Consider the following 19,366-nt stretch of genomic DNA (forward strand, 5'->3'; position numbering starts at 1 on the left):
CAACGTGTTCTGACTTTGTCCACTGTTAAAAAAAAAAAAAAAAAAATTATGGTCAGGACATTGAATTTTTGCCATTCAAATAAAACTGTGTGTGATGATAGAAACTCCGGAGAGTTTCTTTCATCACACACAGTCAAGAGAGCACGGCAAAATTCTCTGCTGCTTCACACTGCAGTGCAACACTTACCAAATGCACTACGGACCCGTGGCGGGGCATTGTCCCATCCATCCCACAACGCTTGGGCCACCTCATTCCACAGACGTCGGTGAGTGGTGTTGATCGAATGCAGTGGATCCCGGCTGTCCCACAACGGAACTCACTCCTGGACCAGACTTATTAGGAGGTCGTTCGTCCCGTCGTGAAACCTAAAAATTAAAGACAATCATTACAGTTTGTTCAATCACATTAGGAAAAGAAAGAGAACAGATGATGAGAAATGGCATGAATACGAAAGTAAACATACAAAAGGATTCCAGAAAAATTTAAAGATATACGAGTGTAAAGAATGGAAGATTCAAGAATTTTACAATGAGGACAGTCAGCCTTGTATACATACCCGCTGCCGTCTTCCAACCGGACCTTGACTCCGCTGCTCCTGCCCGGTCTGTGCCTCAGTAGAAGTGCTCTAAAAAAAAGGAAAAATCAAATTGTCACATGTGTCGATGTGACAGTGAATACTTACCAATCTGACGAGGCAAACACTCAGGTGAGTGTTTGCCTCGTCAGATTGGTAAGTATTCACTGTCACATCGACACATGTGACAATTTGATTTGACATGCTCCACTTCCGACTGACGTGGCTCAAACTCCTCACCAGATGAAGACTCCGAAGAAGACATTCTGAGGCATGTAGAAAGAAAGAAATGGAAGAAATTAGGACATGTAGAGCCAAAAATTAGAAAATAAAGGCATTGGTAGGATAAACTCACATTGATCTGGGTCTTGTCCTCCAAAATGCGTCCTGCCAGTGTCTTGTCTTCTTCAGAGTGTGATCAGAAGTGCCCTGAAACTTTCTCCAACCTCCCTTTTATCACCTTGTTGGTAGGGGGTGTCTTATCAGTGTCTAGACATGGTTATCTTAATGGAAACGCATGCGTTAAAAAACGCATGCAAACGCATGTACACAAAAACGCATGCGTTTCCATAGACATCAATGTATTTTTTGACGCAAATCAAACGCAAATGAACGCATGCGTTTTTTTGCGGCAAATAAACGCCCCTGAAAATTACTACATGTTGCATTTCTGCAACATGCCGCATGCAGCCAAAAAACGCATGCGTCGTTAAACGCGGACAAACGCGTACCAAAAAAGCATGCGTTTTTAATGTTAAACAAAGGGAAAAAAAACGCATGCGTTTTTTTTTCCAAAAACGCTGCAGATCAAAACGCAAGTGTGAAACCTGCCTAACAGGTATAATGCATTGCAGTGCTGGTGCATTTTTCCATTCAAATTGTTGCTTCTTGGTCGATGTAAAGGTTCCTAATGAGGCTGATCAGATGGTTCGGCACTCCCATATCCCTCATGGTATTCCAAAGTTTCAGGTGATCAACACATTTGAAGGCTTTGTTGTAGTCGATGAAGCAAAGAATAGATTTCCTTTTTTTTAACTTTAACATTAAACATCTAATGTTAGCAATTACATCTATTGTTCCTCTCCCTTTTCTAAATCCTGCTTATTCCTCTGGCAGCTCTTTGTCAAAGTGAGGCTGTAGCCATCTTTGTAAGATCTTCTGTAGTATTTTGCTGGCATGAGGTATGAGTGCAATAGTCTGATAGTTTCCACAGTCTGTAGCATCTCGCTTCTTCAGAACAGGAATAAACACCAATTTTATCTACTCTTTTGGGCCATTTACCAGTTGTCAGTTGACACAGGTGTGTGATGACATCAACTGCTGCATCAGAAGAATTTATTAGCCCTATTGAAATATTGTCACATCCAGGTGCTCTGTTTTTTTGACAGAAGCTTTATCACAGCACTTTCAAAATGTTCAGTTGGCTACCAATTCGAGTCTCAGTTTCTTTCCATATCACTAAGTCGTTTTTGTAGAGTTGCTCTATGTATTCTTTCCATCTTTCCTTGATCTCTTCTGCTTTAGTTAGTTTGTTCCTGTTGGTGTCTTTCAACATTCCCTCTCTTAGTTAAAACTTTCATCATAACTCTTTGATCTTTTGGTATGCCTTCCTGGTCAGTTTTTCTGGTTTAAACTTTTTCTGCTTGAATGGCTCTCTTTAGTCTTTCACTGATGTTGTCTGCATCCTGCTTGTTAACTTTTGTTTTTGCCATTTTGCTTCCTTTGATGATATTTAGGGTCTCTTCAGTTGACCATGGCTGTGGAGGTCTCGTCTTTTTCCTGTTTATTGTCTTTCTGGCTTCAGTAATAATATTCTTTATATGTGTTCACAATTCCTCAGGCTTTCTTTCATCCATGTCCAGTGATATAAATCGGTTGTGCAGACCATTCCAAAAATTTCAGGTATTTTGGTCAAAGAGAAGTTGGAAATTACCTAATGTAATGGTATACTCCATTTGCCCAGCTAAATATTTGCTATGAAAAGTTCATGATCAATTCCACAACCGACTCCTGGCCTTGTTTTCACAGTAATAATCAAAGACCTCCACCTTTGGCGAACTCATATGAAGTCAATCTGATTCTTTAAAGACCTATTTGGTGATGTTCATGTGTAGAGTCTTTGTTCGTGATTTTGGAATAAGGTGTTCATGCTGGACAGTTGATTTGTTATACAAAGCCTTGTTTCATACAACAAATCCAAAGTTTACAACAGCTTTTCCATGTGTGCAGTGGCCCACTTTGGCATTAAGTCCCCAATATCAATGAGTCAGTCTGGTTTTGGCATCTTGTTGAATTCTTCTTGATCTTGATCATAGAATAGTTCACAACATCTGTTGTTGGTGAATAGACTTGTATAACTGTTACATGAATGTGTGTTCCTTGTAGTCATATCAAGATGACTCTATCACTGACTGCATTGTACTTCAGGACAGTGCCAGACAACCAAATTGTAGGGAGGATGTGAGAAAATATGTTTCCTCCTGTAGAACATGTGCACTGAACAAGACGCTACAATCTTCTCCTCTAGGAGTCCTTCATCCCCTTCCAGTTCTATCCAGGCCTTGGGGATCAATCTCAAAGGATTATATGATGGACCTACCTACCTCTAAATAAATGACTGTTATCCTGGTTGTGGGGGATCGGCTCACACAGATGGCCCATTTTCTACCAGCTAAAGGATTTCCTACCGTTGAACAAACCGAACAATTAATGGTCAAAGAGATATTTAGGTTGCATGGAATTCCTGACAATGTAATTTCTGATAGAGGTGTTCACGTTTACATCAAGATTTTGGAAAAGCTTCTGTACAGCTTTAGGAGTTAGGGTACCGTCTCACAGTGGCACTTTGGTTGCTACGACGGCACGATCCATGACGTTCCAGCGATATACATACGATCTCGCTGTGTCTGACACGCTACTGCGATCAGGGACCCCGCTGAGAATCGTACGTCGTAGCAGATCGTTTTAAACTTTATTTTGTCGCTGGATCACCCGCTGTCATCGCTGGATCGGTGTGTGTGACACCGATCCAGCGATGTGTTTGCTTGTAACCAGGGTAAACATCGGGTTACTAAGCGCAGGGCCGCGCTTAGTAACCCGATGTTTACCCTGGTTACCATTGTAAATGTAAAAAAAACCACTACATACTCACCTTCTAATATCTGTCACGTCCCTCGCCGTCAGCTTCCCGCACTGTGAGCGCCGGCCGTAAAGTAAAAGCAGAGCACAGCGGTGACGTCACCGCTGTGCTGTGCTTTACATCCGGCACTGACACAGTCAGTGCGGGAAGCTGACAGCGAGGGACGTGACAGTCACCGGAATGTGAGTATGTAGTGTTTTGGGTTTTTTTTACATTTACAATGGTAACCAGGGTAAACATCGGGTTACTAAGCACGGCCCTGCGCTTAGTAACCCAATGTTTACGCTGGTTACCCGGGGACTTCGGCATCGTTGGTCACTGGAGAGCTGTCTGTGTGACAGCTCTCCAGCGATCACACAACGACTTACCAACGATCACGGCCAGGTCGTATCGCTGGTCGTGATCGTTGGTAAATCGTTTGGTGTAACGGTACCCTTACTGTCCCTTTGTCTACTGTCAATTTGTCTATAGTCTTCCACCCACAATCCAGTGGCCAGACTGAAAGAACTAAGCAAACTCTCAAACAATACCTGTGCAGTTTTATTTCTTACCTACAGGATGACTGGTTGGATGACTATTTACCAACTTCAGACTTTGCCTACAATAGCTCCACACACTGCTCTACAACCCAAAGTCCATTTTGCTATCACTATGGCGTGAATCCAGTGTTTATTCCTAATCTTCCATTTAATACTTTGGTTCCTGCTGTTTCTGACAGAATTACAGAGTTGCAGAAAGCTCAGAAAGAAGTAATTGAGATGTTCCAAAAGACCCATGAAGATTGCAAAGAGGCAGGAGATAAACATTGCAAAGTCCCTCCTACCCTTCAGGTCGGTGACAAGGTTTGGCTTTCTACAGAAATATCTGAAAATGAACATGCTGTCTTCTAAATAGGGGAAATAGTTCATAGGATCTGTTCAAATTTCTGCACAAATTGACCCAGTTGTTTTCCATTTAAAACTTCCTAACAGCCTGAAAATTCACCCTGTGTTCCATGTATCCTTGCTTAAACTGTTGAATAAAAACCCGTTTCCAGGAAGAACTCAGTCATCTCCAAGGCCAGAAAAAGTCCATGGTGAAGAACAGTACATTGTGGATGAAATTCTGGACTCTAGACAATTTAGAGGAAGATTACAGTATTTGGTGCAAAACAGGGGTTATGAACCAGAAGGCAACATCCATGCACCCAGGCTTACAAGAGCCTTTCATCAAAGACATCCAGAGAAGCCAGTGCCTGAGATGTCCAGAGGTCATCCTGGAAGGAGCGAAGTACGGTCAGGACTCAAACCCAGCAGTTGTTGTGCACCAGGTGGCAGCTCTTCCCTCAGAGCTATTCAGCTGGCTGGACAGTTCCTTACTAACCCAGATACTAGTACCTGGGTTGTTTCTGATTATCTGCACCCTGATTGAACACCCTATTTAAACCTGGCTTTGCATTTCTTTCCTTGCAAGATTATTGAGCTCCTAGCCTTCAGTCAAGCTCTCCTTCACCTGCTGCTTTATCCAATATTATACTGCTGCTACCATGCACTGACTACGCAACATGCTGATACTTTAACTATAGTGCTGCTCCTGTGTACTGATCTCTGGCAATTCTTGACTACACTACCTGACAGTGCTGCCCCTAGTGGTTGTAATACCACTACTCCAACCTAGGTCAGTCCATAACATTCCTAATTCTCATCAGCTCCAGACTGCCTTTAAGATGGCTGCACTTCCTCATTCTGTGTTTTACATCAGCCACATTGTAGTCTAACCTCTGACATCTTACAAGCATTTCACAGTCTTTCAGCAGTGCTTAGGCAGCAGCGATATCTTGTGAGTAAATAACAACATTAGTGTAGAAAAGCAAGATTATTTCCAACAGGTACAGTTTTATACTGGTGTGGATAAAAGTATACACAATTATACCACTCTGCTGAGCCGACACAAATCTCACATGCCATCCTACTTTAAGTTGATGTCCTCCATAACTCTCCCCATACAATTTGTCTTTCGAATAGCACTGTGGAGGCACACTAGCATTAGATCTGGCAGTCCTACGCAGTGTCGTAAGATTGGATTCTGTAGGCACATGCATTGAAGAAGAGCTGCTGGGTGCAAAACTTCTTCCCCAGATGGTAGCCCAGCAATGTCTGGAGGCTCTGTTGATGCCGGGACCGGGACCACACACCATCCCTCATCCATGGGAGGTTCTGCTGCTCTCAAGATAAGAGTTGGTACCTCTTCAAGGGTACAGTATCTCAACATGTTATGGAGAAGAACAGTCTCTACTGGCTCTACCTCATAAGCTGAGATGATCGGGTCTACCCACCTTTTCACCACATATGGGACTACCTCCCATCACCCATCCAACTTTCCAGATGGCCTCTTGGCCCTAACCATCGCCCGATTACCTGAACATACTCGTATTTCAGCATGGGCCTTGAGTTGGGGTGCACCACTTGTCTCAGATGCTCTCCTACAACCTTGTGCACAGCCCTCAGTCATCGGCAATGCTCTTGCGTCCACACAGTGGTATTTCTCGGTGGTGGCCCATTGGATCTAGCATCTGGTAATCCCCAATTTCTCGGCCGGCTCTCCTGAACATGCGCATATGTGGTGAGTAGGTAATGGTGTTGTGTGCCCTGTTGTTATAGGCCTACATTAACTTGGGTAGGCATTCCGGCCACTGGGCCTTTTGAATATCCTCCAGAATCCTCAGCATCTGGAGCAGAGTGCAGTTAATCCGCTCACATGCCTTGTTCCCTTGGGGGTGGTATGAGGTTGTGCGGGAAGGCTCAATGCCATAAAGCTGGTACAGCTTGGTCATCAGGGTGCTCTGGAGACAAGGGTTTACAGACAGCCTCAGTGGCTGACTCTGCTGTCTGGTTTTTGGTGGGTACAGCCACTTCATATTTAGTGAAATGATTTGTCATGACCAGATAGTACAAGTGTCCTGAGACAAAATACCCTATCTGTACATAGTCAATGATCAGGATCTCTAGGGGTGCAAATGTTTGAATGGTCTGGAGTAGGAGCCTGAAAATTCTGTTTTGGGCTCCTACTCAGTCCACAAGGCCGACACCTGGAACATGCCTCAGTTACCATGTTTTTCAAGTCAGGGTGATATACCAGGTGCTGGTGTCACCTGTACATCTTATTGCTTCCAAAATGGTTACTCCGCTCTTGGGCTTCCTGGGCGGCCGCTGGCCCCAATGACATGGGAATGACTATCTGCTGTCAGTACTACAACTCTGATTGTAAAGAAACAATTCGACACAGCAGCCCTGGGTCACACGCAACTTATTCCACTGCCTCAGCAGATTCTGTCCTTCTGGGGTTAGACGAGCCTGCCCTTCCACCCATCATCAGATCTTGATCTGGATCTATTCTTTCACTCACCATGGGTCCAGACAGTCATCTTGAACTTTTCCCTAATCAGCCAAAGTCTTCCCTAACAACATCGGCATCCCGGAAGTCACCCCACTTCAATGTGCCAAGTTTCGGAATGCAGGTATTCATCTGAGATTCAGGGTTTCAGTGTCCTCCAGCTTCTTATCAACATCCTGAATCGGTGATACTATCAGAACTCAGGAGAGTGCGTCAGCATTGCCATTCCTCTTGCCAAGCGAAACCCAATGTGGTTTTGTTACTTGGAAAGGCGAGCCATCCACCCCTGTTCAAGAGCCCCTAATTTATCATTCTCCAGGTGTGCTAATGGGCTATTGTCCATCATTGCGGTCACTTTGGCACCTGTGAGGTACTCCTCAAACTTTTAGGTCATGGCCCATACCATACTAGTGCTAAAACTTAAAGGAGCTATATTTGTCCAGGTTGTTCTCTGACTCTATCAGAGTCCGGTTGCCATAAGCAATCACTCTCTCATGTCCATCTTAAACTTGAGATAGCACAGCCCCCAGTACATGTTAGATCCCATCAATGTACAATAAAAATTGGGATCGAACAGTGCATATGCCAGGACTGGAGCACTGGTCAGAGACTTTTTCAATGCTTTGAATGATTCTTACTACAATGGTCCCCACTTGATTGGTCGAGTATTGGGCCCGTCTGTCATGCCCCTCAGTAGCTTGATTAGTTGGCCATCCAAATGAGCAAACTTGTGTATAAACCTTCTTCAGCACCAAGACCACCAGAGCGGTCCAAAGACTTTGGATCTCCTGGATCACCTGATTCTTCAACATTCTGGCCACCCTATGTTCATATATTTTTCCTCCTGGTACATCTTCGGTGGGATTTGCCGGTACTCTTCTCGGATTGGCGCAGCATCATCGGGAGAGATTTTGTGTTCAATAACAGTTGCACACCTGAAGTCTTTGTCATGTCTTGAGAACGCGTCCTGAAATTCCCACAGACTTTCTTCAAGAAGCTTTTGTTTTCCTGGAGTTAAGGTTCCGCAGTCCACCTCCATCAGATATATGATTTCCTGGCCATTCCACTCTACTGTGCTACCGCACATCACAGTCCAGTATCCAGCGCATGCTTTCCCTCTCTCCTCTGCTTCCATTAGCCTCAAAGATGCGCTGGATACTGGGCTGTGACATGCGGTGAAACTCCACCCACAGCCCAGTCTATCAGGAGGGGTGTGCACGACTAGGTCACACTCGGGTGATGCAAGGCATTCTGGTACTTGACATCAGTGGTGGCTGCAGCCAGGGTCACGTGATGCCGCATGAGCGGTCAGCGATAGCGCCACTTACAGGCACATATGACAACAAGAGGTATTTACAAAAATATTTCTTTACTAGATGGTGGCCTGATTCTAACGTATCGGGTATTCTAGAATATGTAGGTAGTATATAGCACAGGCTACGTACTATATTGCACAGTGACGTAGTATATAACACAACCGATGTAGTATATAACATAGCTACGAAGTATACACTATGTTCCAAATTATTATGCAAATTACATTTTTTATTGGATTTTCCAAAATGGTGGGTGCAAATGACAGTCAGTCTAATAAAAGTCATCACCCTTAGAGTATACATTGAATTTTATTGAAGAAACCTCCCAATGATAACAGTATAATCTCCAAAATGAATAAAAACTCAAAGTGCACTGTTCCAAATTATTAGGCACAGTATAATTTCTAAACATTTGATATGTTTTAAAAAACTGAAAATGCTCATTTGTGGAATTTGCAGCATTAGGAGGTCACATTCACTGAACAAAAAAGCTATTTAACTCTAAAACATCCTAACAGGCCAAGTTACATGTTAACATAGGAACCCTTCTTTGATATCATCTTCACAATTCTTGCATCCATTGAATTTGTGAGTTTTTGGAGAGTTTCTGCTTGTATTTCTTTGCATGAAGTCAGAATAGCCTCCCAGAGCTGCTGTTTTGATGTGAACTGCCTCCCACCCTCATAGATCTTTTGCTCGATCATACTTCAAAGGTTCTCTATAGGGTTGAGGTCAGGGGAAGATGGTGGCCACACCATGAGTTTATCTCCTTTTATGCCCATAGCAGCCAATGACTCAGAGGTATTCTTTGCAGCATGAGGTGGTACATTGTCAGCATGAAGATGATTTTGCTCCTGAAGGCACATTTCTGCTTTTTATACCATGGAGGAAAGTTGTCAGTCAGAAACTCTATATACTTTGCAGAGGTCATTTTCACACCTTCAGGAACCTTAAAGGGCCCTACCAGCTGTTTCCCCATGATTCCGGTCCAAAACATGACTCCTCCACCTCCCTGCTGACGTTGCAGCCTTGTTGGGACATGGTGGCCATCCACCAACCATCCACTACTCCATCCATTTGGACCATCCAGGGTTGCTCAACACTTATCAGCAAACAAGACTGTTTGGAAATTAGTCTTCATGTATGTGTGTGGGCCCAATGCAACCATTTCTGCTTGTGAACACTGATTAAGGGTGGCCGAATAATAGGTTTATGCATCAAAGAAAGTTTTTGAAGGCGCCTACACCTTGAGGTTCGAGGGACTCCAGAGGCACCAGCAGCTTCAAATATCGGTTTGCTGCTTTGTAATGGATTTTTAGCAGCTGCTCTCTTAATCCGATGAACTTGCCTGGAAGAAACCTTCCTCATTATGCCTTTATCAGCACGAACACGTCTGTGCTCAGATTCAACCACAAATCTCTTAACAGTACGATGATCATGCTTAAGTTTTTGGGAAATATCTAATGTTTTCGTCCCTTGACCAAGGCATTGCACTATTTGATGCTTTTCAGCATCAGAGAGATCCTTTTTCTTTCCCATGTTACTTGAAAACTGTGACCTGCTTAATAATGTGGAACATCATTTTTAAGTAGTTTTCCTTTAATTAGAATCACCTGGAAAATTAATTATTACATGTGTTTACGATTGATTTCAATGATCCATTGGGCCCTGAGACACAATATCATCCACGAGTTTATTTGAAAAACAAAACAATTAAATCTTTATGACACTTAAATCCAATTTGCATAATAATTTGGAACACAGTGTATAACAGAGCTACGTAGTATGCAACACAGCGTATGGAGTATATAGCAGAGTTACGTAGTATATAACACAGCCACATAGTGTATTGCACAGGTATGTAGTATATTGGTCAGCCACGTAGTATATAGCAGAGCCATGTAGTATATAACATAGCTACATAGTATATTGTAGAGGCACGTAGTATATTGCATAGCTACGCAGTATATTGCACAGTTGACGTAGTATATAACAGAACCAACACAGCCACATAGTATATGGCACAGCTATGTAGTATATAACACAGAGCAGGTAGTATATTGCACAGCCACGTAGTATATTGCACAGTCATGTTGTATATTGCCCAGCTACATAGTATATAGCACAGAGATGTAGTATATAACAGAGCCCACGCAGTATGAAACACAGCCCACATAGTATATAGCAATGTGGGCATTATATGCGTGGTTAAAAAAGACTTAAAATAAAAAATAAACATATACTCACCTTCCGAAGGCCCCTTGAAGTCCTGGCGCCTGTGTACGGTGCACGCGGCAGCTTCCGGTCAAAGGATTGGTATGAGCGCAGGACCTGTGATGACATCACGGTCACATGACCGTGATGCCATGGCAGGTCCTTCTCGCATAGCATCCTTGGCACCGGAACCTGCCGCTTGCACTGCCAAGGACAGCACGCGACGTCGGAAGGTGAGAATAACTTTATTTTTCTAATTATTATTATTATTATTTGTAACACTAGATCTTTTTACTATTGATGTTGCATAGGCAGCATCAATAGTAAAAAGTTGGTCACACAGGGTTAATAGCTGCGTTAACGGAGTGCGTTACACCGCGGCATAACGCGGTCCGTTAATGCTGCCATTAACCCTGTGTGAGCGCTGACTGGAGGGGAGTATGGAGAGGGCACTGACTGCGGGGAGGAAGGAACGGCCATTTTGCCGCCGGACTGTGGCCGTCGCTGATTGTTCGTGGCTGTTTTGCCGCGACCAATCAGCGATTTGGATTTCCATGACAGACAGAGGCGCGACCAATGAATATCCGTGACAGACAGACAGAAGGACAGACGGAAGGGACCCTTAGACAATTATATAGTAGAGAAGGTTTGAATAGGTGGGGGCATTAGAGAATGTGGTGGACAACCTGTTTAAATCACTTTCAATGTGATGTGGTCCCTCAAAAAATAGGTTTTGTAAATTTTATTGGAACAATGAAAAGTTGCTGATTAACTTTTAACCCTTCTAAATTTCTAACAAAAAAATATCTTTAAAAAATGATGCTAATGTAATATGCAAATTGCCTCTTCTGAGAAAAAGAGGACTTAACTCTATAGCGCCACCTGTTGGAAGTAGCGATCCTACAAGTCACAATCAACCCTTTATCGAGTCATGCAATATGACTTAGGATAAAAGCCAAATCAGTATCTCAATTCGCAGACACGGTGTTTCAGGCTGTTGGGCCTCGTCAGACTGATTGGTAACCATTGTTCTTGATTCCAGTATAAAAGTGGTTGAGCAACTCTAAAAATAGTGTTTAGCCTCATATTTCTCAAGGAAGTATACAAAAAAAAAATGAAAATTTCCTTACTGGTGACACTCTTTGCTTAAGATTAACAGAGCAACATTACGCCCTGGGTTTTCCATGGTAAGAGGAACTGACTAAGCTGATGAAGTTACGACAACACAAGAGGACAGGTGAGTGTTTGCCATAGAGGTGTTGTAAACCAGATCTCAGGATTGCTGATCAGAATCGGTAAGAACACTTGTGAATATATCTAAATTTGTGTTTTGTTAGCGCTTTATGACATGATCACAGGTAAATATCTATCATAGATTATCTCTGGGAGACAGTGCTTTGTACACTTGACACCTTCAGCTAGCTTTCATGAAAGTGGCATGATATCCAGAAATTAAAGATTTGATGACTTGTTTGGTGACGTTCTCACAGTTTGGAGCTGCAGGTGAGATGGACAAAATACTGTAATAACCCGTGATTTGATTTTCCTGAAATCCATTTTGGACTTCTTGGCTATTTCCCACTGTTGGCTGCTTCTGTTATAGCTTATACAGGTACAGTTGAAACCTCTCTATAGTGTAACAACTTAACCAAGCTCCTATATCTATGGATCCTGTGAGTTTTATAGAGAGAAATAATAGGAACAAAAGAAGGAGAAGCCCCCCGAAAGTGTAAAATTGTAGGGGCAAAATTGGGATGACTACATAAGTGCACTGACTCACTGAGGTTGTGCAAGTGCGCACAAAGAAACAGGATCTACATGAGCTCCACCACGGACAAAAAAAATAAAAAATAAAATTATATATGTATATATATATATGTATATATATATTTATTTTTTATTGCATGAAAAACAAGGAACCAATCTGTTATCTTCCTCAGGGGCACTCAGCAATATATGCAGTCATTTACAGATATATATTTTTGACACATATAGTATCTAAACATTTTTTACTTGAACATAATAAAGATCAAATGTATAAAACTGACTATAATTAAGATGATTTATCTGAACATAATCCATTCCATTTATTCGTTAATAAAAAAAATTTAATTTAATTTTATTTTAAAAAAATGCATTTTAAAGCCATAGGGTTTGAAGATGTCTGTAGATCACACTCATTAAATATATTAGCACGCAGTCATTTTTTTATGTTTCAGTCTTTCCTATATCGATATTGTTTGTACTTTTTTCTTGTGTTTTAGTCTTGTGTTCGTTAACTATGTTGATGTCATGAATCATATATCTGCCAGAGTATGTAACCATTTACTAAATAAATGACTACATGTATTGCCCTTTACACCTGAGGAGGGAACAAGAACAAATGTGTCATATTTTATGCAATAAATGCACGTTATTTTATCCATAAATTCAGATTTTTAGTGTGCTCAGTCTGTTCCTGAAACAGGAAAATGAATTATTGGGTTTGGGGCAGGAACTACAAAATATTTAATATTCTGAATTTATTGAAACCTATTGTTTTATGCTTAAACTGTCCTTAAAGCGGTTGTCCGGGATTATTTTTCTACCCTCCATAAGTCCAGAGCCGCCTCTCTGCCGTGGCGCCTATCTTTGTTGATAGGCTACATTGCCCATGACCTCAGCCATCTACAAAATGGAAATTTTTTACAATCTCTTCCGAATATGGAAATACCCTACTGTACATGCACAAAGCACAGCTCCGAAGAGAAGGAGCATTATTTGGCGTGCACATTTGATGGAATGGCTTCTTGTTGCCACATTGCATTTGCAGAACTCCTGATGTGTTAGTACAGAGGAAACCACCCAGAAAAAAACATTTTTGAAACCTATAACCCCCAAGGCATTTATCAGTGGGTATAGTGACTATTTTGATCCCAAAAGTTCTTCAAGTGATCAATGTGCAATAGACAGGAAAGAATGAAAAAATTAAATTTTCTTTTCCCAAATATGGTTTATTTTTTCAACATTAACTGTGCAGAATCAGTGATATATTAACCTTTTTCCACAGATCAGTAGGATTGGCAAAATATTAAATCTATATAGTTTTATTTATTTTTTTTACTTTGTTTGTACACTATACGTACGACGATGACTTAATTTTTCCATGATTAATTGCAGTATTTATGGGCCTAATTTGGGGTTGCTGAAACTTTTTAATTGCATTTTATTCAATATTTTTAAATGAAATGATACTGGGTGGTATAAATAGTGCTCATCTTATAGTTTGGGTCATTATGCACTTGATTATGCCAAATATTCATAGTTTATTTATACTTTCTCATAACAAAGAGCTGCTTTCAAAGAGCCATAAATTTATAGGGGTGTATGAGAACTTTTTGTTTTGTGGGGAAACTTACATTTTATTTGTATAATTATTGGGTCCTGTGAGTTTTTGATCACTTTTTATTCAATTATTTTAGAGGTAAAGTGACCAAAAATTAACAATTCTGGCATTTTTTTGCACCATTCATAGAGCTAAGTATAAACAAAAAGTTATTTTTTTTTTTACTTTTTACTCACCAGTGTGATTTTTATATATTCTCAAGAAAAGATATGGGAGGTCACATATCATAGGTCTCCTGCCCCAGTGCCCATCTCTCCTTCACACTGGCTGAAGCCAGGTCCAGAATTTTAATCTCATCCTATAAAGCAGCTATTACAGTGATCTAGGGCTCAGTTTGAAACTAGAAAGCAGCTGTAGAAGGCAGCTGTAGTCAGATATACAGACACATGCATCATTCACTTTACCCCTGGTACCGCTGGTCTACCTTTTTGAAGCTTGGAACTGTTGAAGCTGTGATCTATCCTGAGATATTAGTAGCCAGTCTATCTCATTCGCTTTTGGCTACTGAGTTGCCACACTGCAAGGACGAATGAGATAAGTCCTTGGTAGGAAAATGGTCAAAACAAATGATTAGTTTTGATCCAATTTGAATGACAAGGTTTTTCCTTAGGGTGCTTTCGTAGTGCATTCAGCCACCTATTCGGTGGTTCAGTCGGGGCTAATGTCTGAATGCGCTGCAAAGCGGTATTCTAGCGCGTGTGCCGACGGGGCCGTGGACTATAATGGCGCGGACAGAGTGAACGTGTGCCCTGACATGGATAATTTTTGGGCATATACGTCTACTTGAGGCAACACCCAGATGTAGTAGGCTGTTGGCTTTATAGTCTATGGCCCCGTCGGTGCATATGATCAAATCATGTTTTGTGGGTAGTTCAGATGAAAGCCACAACTTAGCCACTGAACGGGTGCCGGAACACAGTCATAATTTTTTTGTGAAGTTAGAAATTGATTAAAGCAAAGCATAAAATGATGCCAGTTTCTTAATGTATCTTCGAACCTAGTCTTATTTATACAGCAGCATAAAGTCTATGTACAGTACTGGCATTGTTTCAGTATTTTTGTTGCTGCACTTTAAATCCTCTAGATATGGGGATTCATCAGGGTTGCACTTGCTCCTGCATTGCACACTATAATGACACTGCACACCTCTGCTTTTCCGTACAAGTCCCAGAACAGGCTGAAGTCCCACTCAATTATCACGGGGTGCAGCAAGTTTTCGACTACCCCGACCTCATGGAGCTTTGTACCATGGCTCGTTTAATTCAACTATCTGGCAACAGTCTTTGGCATCCCCATGGATACAGCGGACGCCCAAATGTTTCCATGTGATAAACTGGTGGGGAAGCGTGGCCCTTGTCAGGGTCACGAATCTCCTGGAGTCCAAGAGTACTGACACGAGTACTCCGTTTCCGGTAATGGGACATGACTGCGGACCCTCCCTGGGCTGATATAGTCCACACTGCAGGCTGGGTAGGCATAATACAAGCAGCACCTGCCCAGGCTACAATCCATCTGCTCAGCAGACATAGGACAACAGGCTGCTATGTGTCCAGGACTGTGAGGCTATGTCTCCACATTCAGGATGGCCGGCGGGATCGCCGCAGCGGCGAAGCCGCTCGGCGCTAAGCCCCGCCCCCTTTCTTGGACGCGATCATGCCGGATGTGTTAACTCTTCACATCCGGGATGATCGCTCGCTCCCATAGGGCCCTGTGATATGCCTTGCGGGGACGCTGCATCCCCGCAAGGTGTACGGACATGCTGCGATCTGAAAAGACGCGCAGCATGTCCGGAGTCGCAGGGCCGCCGCGTGCGGGTTTCCACGCATAGTGGAGACGGGATTTCATAAAATCCCCTCCACTATGCTGGAACATCTGGACGCTGCTTTTTTGACGCTGCAGCTCTGCGCAGCGTCAAAAAAGCAGCATTTCCTGACCGTGGAAACATACCCTGACACTGCCACCAGATCAGGTCTTTAGCAGCAGCCTTTGGTAACACCTCAGCAGCTCCTTGAGACATTGGACTCCTCCCGCCCAGTGGTGGCTCTGTTACTACTCTTTTGGGACTCGGGCTCCCGCTGGGTATTCCTGTATGGAGATATACCACCTGGTACCTTTCTACGAGGCCCACCAGGTCATTTACATACTGGGGGTCTCCTTGGGCAATCCAGGTCTGCACCAGCCTAGGTAGAGAGTGAATAAATCTGTCCATTATGACTCGCTCGACCATCTGGGCTGGAGTGGAGGACTCCGGTTGCAACCATTTCTGGACCAAATGCAACAAGTCAAACATTTGTGAGCAGGCAGGTTTGTCACCACAATAAGCCCACTGACGAACCCTTTCGGCTCTGACAGATGTAGTGACCTTTGGGTGTGCCAATATCTCCATTTTCAACTTGGCATATTCCTGCAAGGCCAAGTCAAAATAGGATTTCTGTGGTTCACCTGTCATATAGGGTGCCAGCGCCTCCTTCCACTGCTTCCGGGGCAGACTCTCCCGCTCTGCAATGCATTCAAAAACAGTCAAGAATGCCTGTATATCATCCCCTGGGGTCATGTTTAGCATGGCTCGTCTTACCACTTTCCGAACGCAGGAGTCATCACCTTGATGTCGGGGAGGGGCAGTTTCTCTGCTTCGGACCTCTCCCATCAGGAGTTCCATCTGTCTTTGCTGCTGCTAAATCTGTTGCATTAGGAGCTTATTAGTCTCCTGCTGCACCTGGTGCAGTTGCTGGTGGCTCACGATCAGGTGCTTGAGTAGCTCGTCCATTTTGTCCGATTGCTGTTCCATCTCCGTATCTACCTTAACCCAGGACATACAATTTGTCCACCGCTGCTATACATGTTCCTGGAATGTTTGCCCGCAACTAAACTACACTTGTGGCAGGTTGGCTCACTTAGCTGCTCCTCGAGGTAGACACAGGCACATGTAGGTTAAAGTCTCTGGGTGGTCTATTGTATCATAAACCCCAAAATGGTAAAAGAAAAGCAGCCTTTCTGGCTCAAAAGGAAATAAAAATTTCATAAGCAGTCCTGCCCAGCACTTCTGGGCCAACACATATGGCAACTCCCACAGTAACGTCAGCCTAGGGCTTGTTTGCCCCAGACCCCAGAAAAAATATGGCTGGACATTTATTTCCACAGCCAAACCCTTGAGGTGGAGATATGGTGAGGCGTAACACTAACCCTAATAGGAAAATGGAAATAAATACATTTTTTTATTTCCCTAACTAAGGCGGTGATAATGGGGGGCTTGATTTCCTATTCATAGCAGGTTTTTATAGCGGGTTTTTAAGTTTGGCAGCTGTCACACACTAAAAGATGCTTTTTATTGCAAAAAATATTTTTGCGTTACCATATTCTGAGAGCTATAATTTTTCCATATTTTGGTCCACAAAGTCATGCGACGTCTTCTTTTTTGTGGGACGAGTTGACGTTTTCATTGGTATCATTTTCGGGCACATGACATTTTTTGCTCGCTTTTTATTCCAATTTTTGTTAGGCAGAATGAACAAAAAACAGCAATTCGTGAATTTCTTTTGAGGGGGCGTTTATATCATTCCGCATTTGGTAAAATTGATAACGCAGTTTTATTCTTCGGGTCAGTACGATTACAGCGATATCTCATTTATATCATTTTTTTATGTTTTGCCACTATTATACAATAAAAACTATTTGTCAATCCATATAATAGAAACATAGTGCATGCACACTCCCTTGGAAAAAGCTTAAACTCGAAATGCGCTAAGTGGTGCCACAGTCATTTAACGGTACAGTACTTATTATCTTTACTTCCATCCTTAAGGTTTCCTATCCCTGTTCCTTGCTATCATGCCCCCTTCTTATGGTTTTTTTCGTTGCATACATCATAATTAGGCACTAATTGAAAACTTTTTCATACTTTTTTTTGTGGCTAAATCATGTGGAGGCAGTTATTATTATTATATGGATTGACGATGGAATATATATATATAAGGATATTGCAAACACTTATGGGGCTTGTTATATTTTGACTACTTTACTAGGTATGATATATAAAAAAGATTTTTGGAAGCTTCATTGCTCCACAAATTTATAAATACTTAATCTTCAATTTAATTCTAATAACAGCTCCATTCTTAAAGGTGATGATTCACCTGTAAATTGTGTACCTTTTTTGGCAGTTTTTTTGCATATTGCTGTCCCCATACTAACTGGTTTTACGTTCTTTTAATATTGTATCAATAAAAAGTTTTGCGTAATTTTATTGCATATAGCTTCCCGTCTATTTTTTTTTTTATTTATGTAATGTTTGGATGTGCCATGAATCTAGGCATGGTATATACTCTTTGAGGTCTTATATCAAAGAAATTTAACCACTAACATGAAGTGAAATGTGAAACAAGAAAACAGTCTTAGAATCAGTGGAATCCGTTGAAACTTTCCAGAGCTATAACCTCATAAAGTGACAGTGGTCAGAATTGTAAAAATTTGCTTGGTCATTAGGTACAAAATTGGCTTTGTCACTAAGGGGTTAAACAAGCCTGCTATCCAGTCTTATAAATGCAGGGATGAGAGGCTTAGGTAACTACGGTATTTTTCAGACTATAAGACGCACTTTCCTCCAAAAAAAATCTGGGAGGAAAATGGGGGGGCGTCTTATAGTCCGAATGCAGGCTTAATAAGGGACTGTGGCAGTGGTGTAGCAGCATCCCTTCCTCCAGGAACTGGAGGCGACAGAGGTGTGGCAATGCTGAGGTTCGGTGTCGGCAGTGGGTGGTACGGAGTGCATCATTGGCTTCCCTGCAGCCATCTTCCTGAAGCCGTGGGCCGCCAGATGCTGTGCATGCATGGATTGAGATCTCGGCTGACCTCTCGCTCTCTATTTTCCTGAGGCTGTGGACTTGAGATCTTGGCAGCCCTCGGCTTCAGGAAAATGGCCGCTGGAGGCAGCGCGTGCGCAGATTGAGATCTCGAAGGCCAATTTCCTGAAGCAGGAAGATGGCTGCCAAGAAATCAGTGATGCAATTGGCTCTGCTCACTGTGGGCAACAGGCCACGGCGTCGCCACATTTCTGCCTCCTGTATTCTGAGGAAGGGACCCTGCTATGCCTCACTGCCAACACCGGACCCGTAGCATCGTCCACTGGGATACCCTGGGATACCCCCGGACTACAGCATTGCCCCACTTCTGCTGCCACTGGCTTCCTGAGGAGGGGACTATGCCTCCTGCGACCCCACTCTACCACCGCCGGACCTCAGGTAAGATGCTTTAAATTTGGACAATAAGACGGAACCCCATCTTATAAAAATCTTTTTTCTGCTATTTTCCACCCCAAAATTGGGGTGCTTCTTATGGTCCGATGCGTCTTGTAGTCCAAAAATATGAT

The 19,366-nt window shown here is 42.7% G+C and overlaps 1 protein-coding gene across 4 annotated transcripts in view; it reads left to right on the plus strand.

The window, feature by feature from the left end:
* The first annotated feature begins 11,566 nt into the window (after positions 1 to 11,566).
* LOC143764880 (membrane-spanning 4-domains subfamily A member 4A-like) overlaps positions 11,567 to 19,366 on the plus strand; it is a 328,843-nt gene continuing 321,043 nt past the window's right edge. For 2 of the 4 annotated variants that reach the window (XM_077250945.1, XM_077250947.1), the window contains exon 1: positions 11,838 to 11,911. The gene's annotated coding sequence lies outside the window, so the exon portion shown is untranslated. Of the gene's footprint in view, positions 11,912 to 19,366 lie in introns of all 4 variants that reach the window. The other 2 variants (XM_077250944.1, XM_077250946.1) reach the window with 2 other exon arrangements.

This window comes from Ranitomeya variabilis, chromosome 4 (genome assembly GCF_051348905.1).
Source record: "Ranitomeya variabilis isolate aRanVar5 chromosome 4, aRanVar5.hap1, whole genome shotgun sequence".
In the NCBI taxonomy this organism is placed as follows: domain Eukaryota; kingdom Metazoa; phylum Chordata; class Amphibia; order Anura; family Dendrobatidae; genus Ranitomeya; species Ranitomeya variabilis.